This window comes from Stegastes partitus, unplaced genomic scaffold, assembly GCF_000690725.1.
Source record: "Stegastes partitus isolate 25-593 unplaced genomic scaffold, Stegastes_partitus-1.0.2 Scaffold49, whole genome shotgun sequence".
Lineage (NCBI taxonomy): Eukaryota > Metazoa > Chordata > Actinopteri > Pomacentridae > Stegastes > Stegastes partitus.
In genome coordinates, this window is record NW_007577780.1 from 215,979 (window position 1) to 225,261 (window position 9,283).

At 39.9% G+C, this 9,283-nt stretch overlaps 1 non-coding gene across 1 annotated transcript; it reads right to left on the reverse strand.

Annotated features, from left to right (window-relative positions):
- Positions 1-5,409: 5,409 nt before the first annotated feature.
- On the reverse strand, positions 5,410-5,481 carry trnap-agg (transfer RNA proline (anticodon AGG)). Its single transcript has one exon. It is a non-coding gene; the product is annotated as a tRNA-Pro (tRNA).
- Positions 5,482-9,283: the final 3,802 nt, after the last annotated feature.

Consider the following 9,283-nt stretch of genomic DNA (forward strand, 5'->3'; position numbering starts at 1 on the left):
CATTTAGTCTCGTCAGTTTTGATTATTTTAAATTCAAAATCGCTGAATTTTGGCAATTTCCCATTCAAATGCTTGGAAGAGAAGCCGGTGAGGCAGCAGCGAGCAGTGCCTCACTTGGTTTGCGCAATCCCTTACTGCGCAGGCTGCCATGCATAGGCTGTCACTGCATAGCAGCCAGCCAACATAGACTGTATAAAAGATGGGCGTAGCAACCGGCACCAAAAAATGAAGGCAACCCGGAAGTGTCAAAAACCTGCAAAATCACTACATCCGCAGGTTGCTGGCTCCAAAAAGCCCTGGCTCCCATAGACTTGAATTGGAAAAGAAGTCATCACAGATCACGAAATACCGCATTCCTGCAGCTCAGGATTTTTTTCTCATTAGTTTTCATGGTCAAATCCAGAGATCAGGTGGCCAATCTGAAAATAAATCAATACTGAATGGTTAAAAAATCGTCAAAATTTTGCAGGGCAAGGGGCGTGGCTGGCTTGATTGACAGTAGGCAGCGAGGATGCAGACAAAGCCAGCAGAAGGCGGTAAATGTTGGCGGGCAGAGAGGGCCTGCCTCTCAATCTGTCTGACCAATCGCTGCTCCTATGGTTCCGCCCCACTCAGACATGTAGAAACCAAAAGGTGACGTCAGGGTAGCTACGTCCATCTTTTATACAGTCTATGCCAGCGAAGTGAGGGATTGCGCAATCCAAGTGAGGCAGCAGCGAGCTCAGCCTCACTTGGATTGCACAATCCCTCGCTACCTACACTGGCTGCCTGCAGTGACAGCATGCTGCTGTCTGTATGTCGCCAATAAAGTGGTTCAAACACATTTAATATATGAACTGAATTTCCATAGATGAGCTGATGCATATAATAATGTACAGTGTTTTTTGTTACCAATTGTATGTGTGCAATCTGTTTCGTGTGCTGAGCGATCCTTAACGGCTGAGAAGAGGTTCCAGGTGAGGCAGGCAGTTCTCTTGCCTCATGGCAGGGGGCGCTCTGATAACAGACATGCTTCTTGTGACTCTGTGGCTGCAGAGTAAGTGACAGCAAACTAGACTAGGTACGATATGCGGTTAGCAAGTCAAGTGCAGCGAAGGAAGATCAGATCATATCCGTTACTTTTACAAAAAGTAATCAGTTTATCAGTTCTTATGTTTACATTTTGTTTTGTACTTTGCAGTGAAAATCATCAGCCGTCATGATTCTTGTGAAATATATTCCAACCCTGCCTGCACTGGATGTAAGAATTGAGGCTGCCATCTGCTAGACACACAAATGCATCGACTGGGATCCTCTCAGCATCCTTGTTTTTCTACATTTCTATGTATGAGGCGTCCAGTGGGCCTCATGGCTCAGTGGTCAACATACCAGAGTTTGGATGATTTCATAAAAGTCTGAATTGCTGATATAATCCCTGTTTAGGAATTTAAGGCAGTTTCTTAGTCATAAAGGAATTCTTTGCATTCAAATAAGCTGTTGTTCCATTTATTTAAAAAAAAACCACACATGCATGCACATCAGGTATGCTTCTTCAGAACTACTAGCAGGGAAAACATTTCAAACACGCTGAGTCTGATGAAAGCAACACTAAGGTGAGCGAGATGCTGGACGCTCACTAGTTGTACTGTTAAATACGAAAAAAATTCTATGAAGTTCGTTACTCAGTTGAAAATGTTAGACCAAACAAAACTGACAGCCCATTAGTGTACATGCTCCACTGTAATGCAGCCTGATGCTATTTATTAGTTTATTCAATTCTGGTCTAAATGCAAAACTTTAACAGAGAACACATTTTGAACTCGGGTACATTGAATCCTCAAAGACATATTTCTATTAGTTGTTTTAGCCAATCAACGTGAAAAGTACAATGTCCCCATCGGTGAATACTTTTTTTATTCACTCTATGCAGGATGTGATTTATTGGGTGGAATCGAGGCATCATGTGCATTAAGGCCAATTCATGGTTTCCGTGCCCAGAGTCCGTCTATCGGCCTGCACACCTAGACGCAGCTCTGTTTGTTCTTCAGTAAAGCTGAGGACGGGACTGAGGACTTCCTACTGTGTTTGGACTCCATCAAGGAAAGCATGTACAAACAAAGATCCTCCCAAGTCCATCAGCAGCTATTTGTATTTAAACTCCTATAATGATAAATTATTGTTAGGATGTGGAAGACCAAGAATCTCCTCATACCAAACATTTGTTTTCACCATTGTCCCTGAACGGCCAAAAGCAGCAGATTATGTGCAGTGGCAGGNGTCCCAAAGGTACTCAGGGGCCACTGCAATGTTTGTCCATCATTACTGTGCAGCAGGGGCCCAGCAATGGAATGAAACAACACAGAGGATATAAAGAAATTAAAGAATGGCAGTTGTAAACCAAAAACAGAGAATCCAAAGCACTGGTCCAGCAAGTCTGGTAGCCTTTGGTCATCTCTGACCAGTTGCTGTCCGACCACCTTTACTCTTGCTGTAATACCAGTTCTGTTGGTTAATAAATCACTGACTAACTTGTACAAATCCCCAAGAGGCAGTACAGAAACACAATGAAGAATGCACATTGAAGCCATGCAAAGCTGCTCTTGATGAAGAAGGCATTGTCTTTGTTATAGTCTTGTCAGTCATCTCCTGTAATACAAGTTAATCAGGTAAGGTCTGGAGTCAGTCTTCTTCCCCCAAGTGTTTTGTCTCTTTGTTTTTTCACTCCTCTGTTCTTATCAGCTGTTTGCAAGATCTCCTACTTCCCCTCCCTACCTGTTGGACTACTGTATAAATACCATGCACTGCCAGTTGTATTTGGTCAGCTAAACTTCCAGCCTTGTTGTGTCTGTAAGCTCTACAGCAACCACATAAGAAAAACTGAAGGCACCTCACATCATCTGAAAATGAGAGCGCTCAGTGTTGTCCTTGTTATGGTGCTCTGTCTGTGCACAGGAGCTCTTGGTGTCCAGGTTAATGTGAGTATCACAACAGCATGCTCTTTTTTCTCAATTCATGCCACCTGTATGTAGAAATTTGGATTGTGCCAGAATTTTCTTCTCCTTAAAACTACTTTTGTCCTGTCCAGGCAGGAGGCAAAAGCTTCCCGTTGAAGGCAGTGAGGCAGCTGAAGGAGCTGATGACTGTCAATGACGCTAGCATTGAACTCACCCAGAAAAACATTGAAGATGTTTGTACCGACTTTCGGCTGCCACAGGTCTTTTGGCTAGTGTGCCACCAATACGAGATGGATAGATTCTATGTCTTCTCCAAACTAGGTAAATACACATGCAGGACATCAGATTCTCAAACTTTGTAGAACTGTATTACACTGGTCAAGGCTCAACTTAATGTTGTCTGGTCTACATACAGTATAAATGTAGAAGTTGTGTCCACTGCTTAACAGCACATTGCCGTGGGGTATTGTATGGGTATGAAGGTAATGCTACTCTGCTATTGGGTATTTAATCACAGTAAAAGCAATATGTAATGCAAAAAGATAGAAATGACACCTTCTGATTATTATTTTAATAGATTTCTACAGTCCACTGTTCACTAACTGTATTACGCCCATTCTGCAAGTTCTATACCATAAAGTGCCTCTGGAATGAAAATGCCAGGTAATAGGCCTATGAAAAGCTGAGCAAAGGATCTTTGGGGGTTATTAAACCTCATTAGACATAGATGACACACTTGTTGCTAAATGAATGGATCACTTATCACTGTAATATCATTAATGACAATGTATGTTCACATTTTTGTTTCCAGTGTCAGTCTTCAATCATCTCTCTGAGTGTGAGATCTGTTCCTTTCCTGCCTGCACTGGTTGTTTGGACTGAGACTGCCATCTGTAAGACACACAACGCATTGACTTGATCCTCTCAGGGCATCATCCGCTAATGTTTTGACTGATGGTTACATAAAAATCCAACTAGTCTTGAATCAGTGACGTGTTGTCAGGGGAACATTGAGGGAAAAAAAGATAAAATAATTCAAATGGTTACATTTATCCAGTGATTTGTGCTACAAGGTATTTATTTTTTCATTTAGTCTCGTCAGTTTTGATTATTTTAAATTCAAAATCGCTGAATTTTGGCAATTTCCCATTCAAATGCTTGGAAGAGAAGCCGGTGAGGCAGCAGCGAGCAGTGCCTCACTTGGTTTGCGCAATCCCTTACTGCGCAGGCTGCCATGCATAGGCTGTCACTGCATAGCAGCCAGCCAACATAGACTGTATAAAAGATGGGCGTAGCAACCGGCACCAAAAAATGAAGGCAACCCGGAAGTGTCAAAAACCTGCAAAATCACTACATCCGCAGGTTGCTGGCTCCAAAAAGCCCTGGCTCCCATAGACTTGAATTGGAAAAGAAGTCATCACAGATCACGAAATACCGCATTCCTGCAGCTCAGGATTTTTTTCTCATTAGTTTTCATGGTCAAATCCAGAGATCAGGTGGCCAATCTGAAAATAAATCAATACTGAATGGTTAAAAAATCGTCAAAATTTTGCAGGGCAAGGGGCGTGGCTGGCTTGATTGACAGTAGGCAGCGAGGATGCAGACAAAGCCAGCAGAAGGCGGTAAATGTTGGCGGGCAGAGAGGGCCTGCCTCTCAATCTGTCTGACCAATCGCTGCTCCTATGGTTCCGCCCCACTCAGACATGTAGAAACCAAAAGGTGACGTCAGGGTAGCTACGTCCATCTTTTATACAGTCTATGCCAGCGAAGTGAGGGATTGCGCAATCCAAGTGAGGCAGCAGCGAGCTCAGCCTCACTTGGATTGCACAATCCCTCGCTACCTACACTGGCTGCCNGAATAGACATTCAAGGCAGGTTAGATTTATGTAATCATCTCAAATCCAGTGTATTGACCATAAGGAGCCATAAGACCCAGCTGGGTGACTATGTTCATGGACAACTCATACATAGAGCTGAAGAAAAACAAGGATGCAGGTTCACAGTCGATGTGTTTGTTAGTCTAGCAAATGGTAGCCTCAATCCTAACACCCAGTGCAGGCAGACATGGCACAGATTTTACAATAGTTTATGGGTGTGATGAATTTCAGTGGAAAGAAAAAAGCAGACATTCATATTCATCAGTATGAAATATTGCTAATTGTGATCAATTGATTTCAGTCTCAGTGCAATAACAAGCGTGTTCTGTTTTTATCAAGTTAGGTCTAAACATAAAGCTTTAACCGACAGAACACAATTTAAACTAGTCATTGTGAATGACTGGGAACTGATTCAGAATCACAGCACTGTCTGACCAGAGAGCCCTGCAGAGGATGCTGAGGTCAGTGGCACAGCACTGCCCACTTTCCAAGACATCTACAATGGGGTGTTTAAATGGTTATAAGCTTCTTCGTGATGCAGTCAGGGATATCAACTCTTGAATGTCAATATAAAGTGTACAAGGTGGAGGGAAAAAGGAGGGCTCGTCCGGGATTTGAACCCGGGACCTCTCGCACCCTAAGCGAGAATCATACCCCTAGACCAACGAGCCACATGACGTCAGAATAGACATTTTTCGGATTACAACTTGATTCATAATATATATGATTAATTATTTCAGACTCCACGTTACATTTGCTTCACAAGGCATTACCACCAGACAGTACGTACAAACCGATACAGCATTGGAAAAAACATAAAATATTGTTTCTTACTGATACTAACGGTTTAAAATATTGTGATAGAGACGGTCACTTCAGAATACAACAATTAACCTAATATGGCTTCATGTGTAAGAACACAAAACAAGCCCATGATTTACCACAAACGTGTCTTTTGTTGAGGGAGACTTGTCTCACATGGTGGCTGCTGACCAAGTTTCCTCCTGAAAATATCTACGAGCCGACATATTACCACAACGTTTCTCTCTGAACTTTTCTTTACTTTGACTTTCAAAGCAAAGGTCACACATACTTATAGAAAAACATAATTTCTTCGATGGTAGTGTGTTAAATAACGGTATAAATAACGGTTCGACCAACATGCTTGTTGTAACGTCGCTCACTGACCGCCAGAGGTCGACAGCTGTCAGGAAGAAGAAGAAGGTCGTCCCGAGGTAGAAGAAAAAGGCTGCTTCAGGCAGTCGAGCCTGTGTCTCCTTCTCGGCCTCTGTTTACAAAATCATTGCTTTTATTAAAGAAAAAGAAAAGAAAAGAAAATATATCGTGGTTTTATGTTAGCTTTAGATGCTTTTTAGTCTTTCATGTTGTTTTCATGCATCAAGTTGTGTTGTTTTTCATGCTTTAAACCCCCCCCCCCCAAAAAAAAACAAAACGCTGTCCATTGTCAATTATTAATAAAATGTAGTGAAATATTAGCAATCAGTGATTATTTTACCTTTGTTTTCCATCAATTTTACTATTATTTCATTCTTAATGGTTGCCTTTCTTTTTTTTAATTTTATTTAATTAATATCATTTCTTTGTTGTTGTTGTTGTTGTTGTTTTTAAATCTTTCTTTACTTGGAAAAAAATATAAAATTGAAAATTGTACATATGGAAATATTGTGTTTTCTTTCCTGCTTGCTTTTTTTTTTTTACTTCTTTTTTCTTTTTGACTTTAAAAAAATTAATCTGGTGTTTCCTCATTTCATGCATCATTTATGATTTATAACATGATGTTAGAGGTAGAGGTGTTTGTATTGTTTNTGTATTTTTGTTCCTTTTTTTCTGTAAAGCAGTTTGTGTTACAATTTATTTGTTTGTGTTTGGAAATTTCCTCAGTGGAGTCCTAACTGCTCTGAATCAGCACGCAGAGTCGTCTCTTAAGTCAAAGCAATGTTTTACTTGCAGCAAGGAATCACATGCACAGTATAGATTCTGAACAAGTGACTACAGAGTCAGGAAATGTTAAAGCATTCATACAGGCATACAAAAGAGCAAGTCACTTTAGAGTCAAGAAACATTAAGCATGTATACAGGCATACAGAAGATTTCTCCTCTGCTCTCATCTGCTGAGCATGCTCTTCATGCACCCAGTCATGCAGTGTCTATCGTTTGTTTGGGTTCGCTGATTGGCTAGAACTGACACAACCAAAAATTTTTCACCAATCAGTGCCATGTACATCCTCTATCTTTGTCCTTCAGTGAGTGGCTTGGTTACTCTTTGCAAGTTCTGTGCACACTATCTTTCACGGCCTTCTGTACTTCATCAGTGGAAACTTACTGAGCACATAGGTTCATACAAAAAGTGTTGAATCATCACATACAGCACAAAAAATTTTTAATAGTATGAAAAGAACTATATAAGTAATGTGTGATTGATTTGAGTGATCAGTTTTATTCATTTTTATCTGTTTACTGAAAAAAAAAAAGAAATTGTTCCCTTTTAGTCCACAATAACTGAGTTGGAACATGATGTAATAATGTAATGTAGCACTGTAGTCTTTATAACTTCTAAGAACAATTCTAGACTCCATGTGTGTCCTAAACTTTGAGTACATTCATCCATCATACCATGTCCATAACTGCATACATGTGCACATGTGAACGGTGTAAAAAGTCTTTGCTGTATCCATATTTTTATCTTCATTTACCTTTTGTATTTCTTGCTTCTTGCTATGCTTAATTTGTAAGTATGTGTAGATTTCCCTGGTGATGGATCATAAAGTATCTTATCTCATCCTATGTTGAATATTCAATTTGTGTCTTTTTGCTTGTTATTTGTTTTAGTGTTTTCTTGAGTATTATCCCTGAAAAAAATATGTGTCAGATTTATCTCTTCAAAACCTAAATCAGCACAAACATGCAGATCAGAGTTGACGTTAATGACTTTTTTTTGNTTTGTATGAAAAGTGCTATATAAGTGAAGTGTGATTGATTGAGTCATCGGTTTTATTCAGCTTTACTTAACTGTTTATTTAAAAAACTAAATTAAATGAAGTTGTTCCCTTTTAGTCCACAATAACTGAGTTGGAACATGGTGTAATAATGTAATGTAGCATTGTTAGTCTTTATAACTTCTAAGAACAATTCTAGACTCCATGTGTGTCCTAAAGTTTGATCATCATGCCATGTCCATGATTGTATACGTGTGCACATGTGAATGGTGTAAATAGTCTTTGTTGTATCCATATTTTTATCTTCATTACCTTACCTTATCTTCATACCTTTTGTACTTCTTATTTCTTACTATGCTTCATTTGTAAGCATGAATAGATTTCCCTGGTGGTGGATCATAAAGTTTATCCTGTCTTATCTCATGTTTGTATCTGTTTGCTTGTTATTTGCAGCTTGTTTCAGTGTTTTCTTGAATATTATCCCTGAAAAAAATATTTAGAAAAAGATAAAAAAGATTTATCTCTTCAAAACCTAAATCAGCACAAACATGCAGATCAGAGTTGACGTTAATGACTTTTTTTTGGGTCAGTCAATTAACTGTTCCATTAACCTTGCATCACAGTAGAGTTTATAGATCAGCGCAGGCACTTTAAACACTATGAGGGCAGCAGGGCAGCTTTGAATGAGGGAAAGTGGGAGTTCCCTTTAAGACTGATGACCATGTGTGACACTGTTGATGACTGTGAAAAACAGGGATTGGAAAGCAGGACACAGACATGCTGCATATTGATACCTGAGGCCAACAATCTACAGTCCTGACTGCAGTTACATAAATTAGCTACTTTGAGTTTTTGAGTCATTTTACAGATTGTGCTGAGAAAATCAGTCACTGGCAACAGAAGAACCACGACTGCTCTGCAGATCAGAATAGTTTGTTTGGAGCATTAAAGTAACAACTGTATTTCAAGCTGGGTGAATTATCTGGCAAACAGAAGATGTTTGAGATGAACAGTGCAACTGGTGACCTTTCAGTATTTCACTCACTCTAGTGCTGCTTTCGGTAAACTCAGTACACTTGATTTTTTCCTCCATTCACTGACTTTGAAGCAGCACTCCCTGTGTGTCCATGCATTTAAGTTTGTGTATAAAAGTAAGAAGCAACTGCTTTCACGAATGCAAAGAACACATTTATTATTAATCAGAGGCTGCCTTAAAGTCAATACATTAAAAATGAAAAGGTTTTTAGTCATTACTGACATGAGGTCATATCAACATCTAACAACACGTATGACACTGGTTAATAACCTGAGTCTGATTTTAATGTAACTTTATTATCCAAAATCCAGTATGTAGACCGCTGAGTCATGAGATCGGCTGGGCTCGGTTGCTGGGTGACAGGATGTGCTTTGTTGTATCCATAGACACCTCATACATAGAGATGTGGAAAACCTATGGAGGATGACGCCTCGAGAGGCTCCCAGTTGATGTGTTTGTGTGTTTAGCAGATGGCAGCCT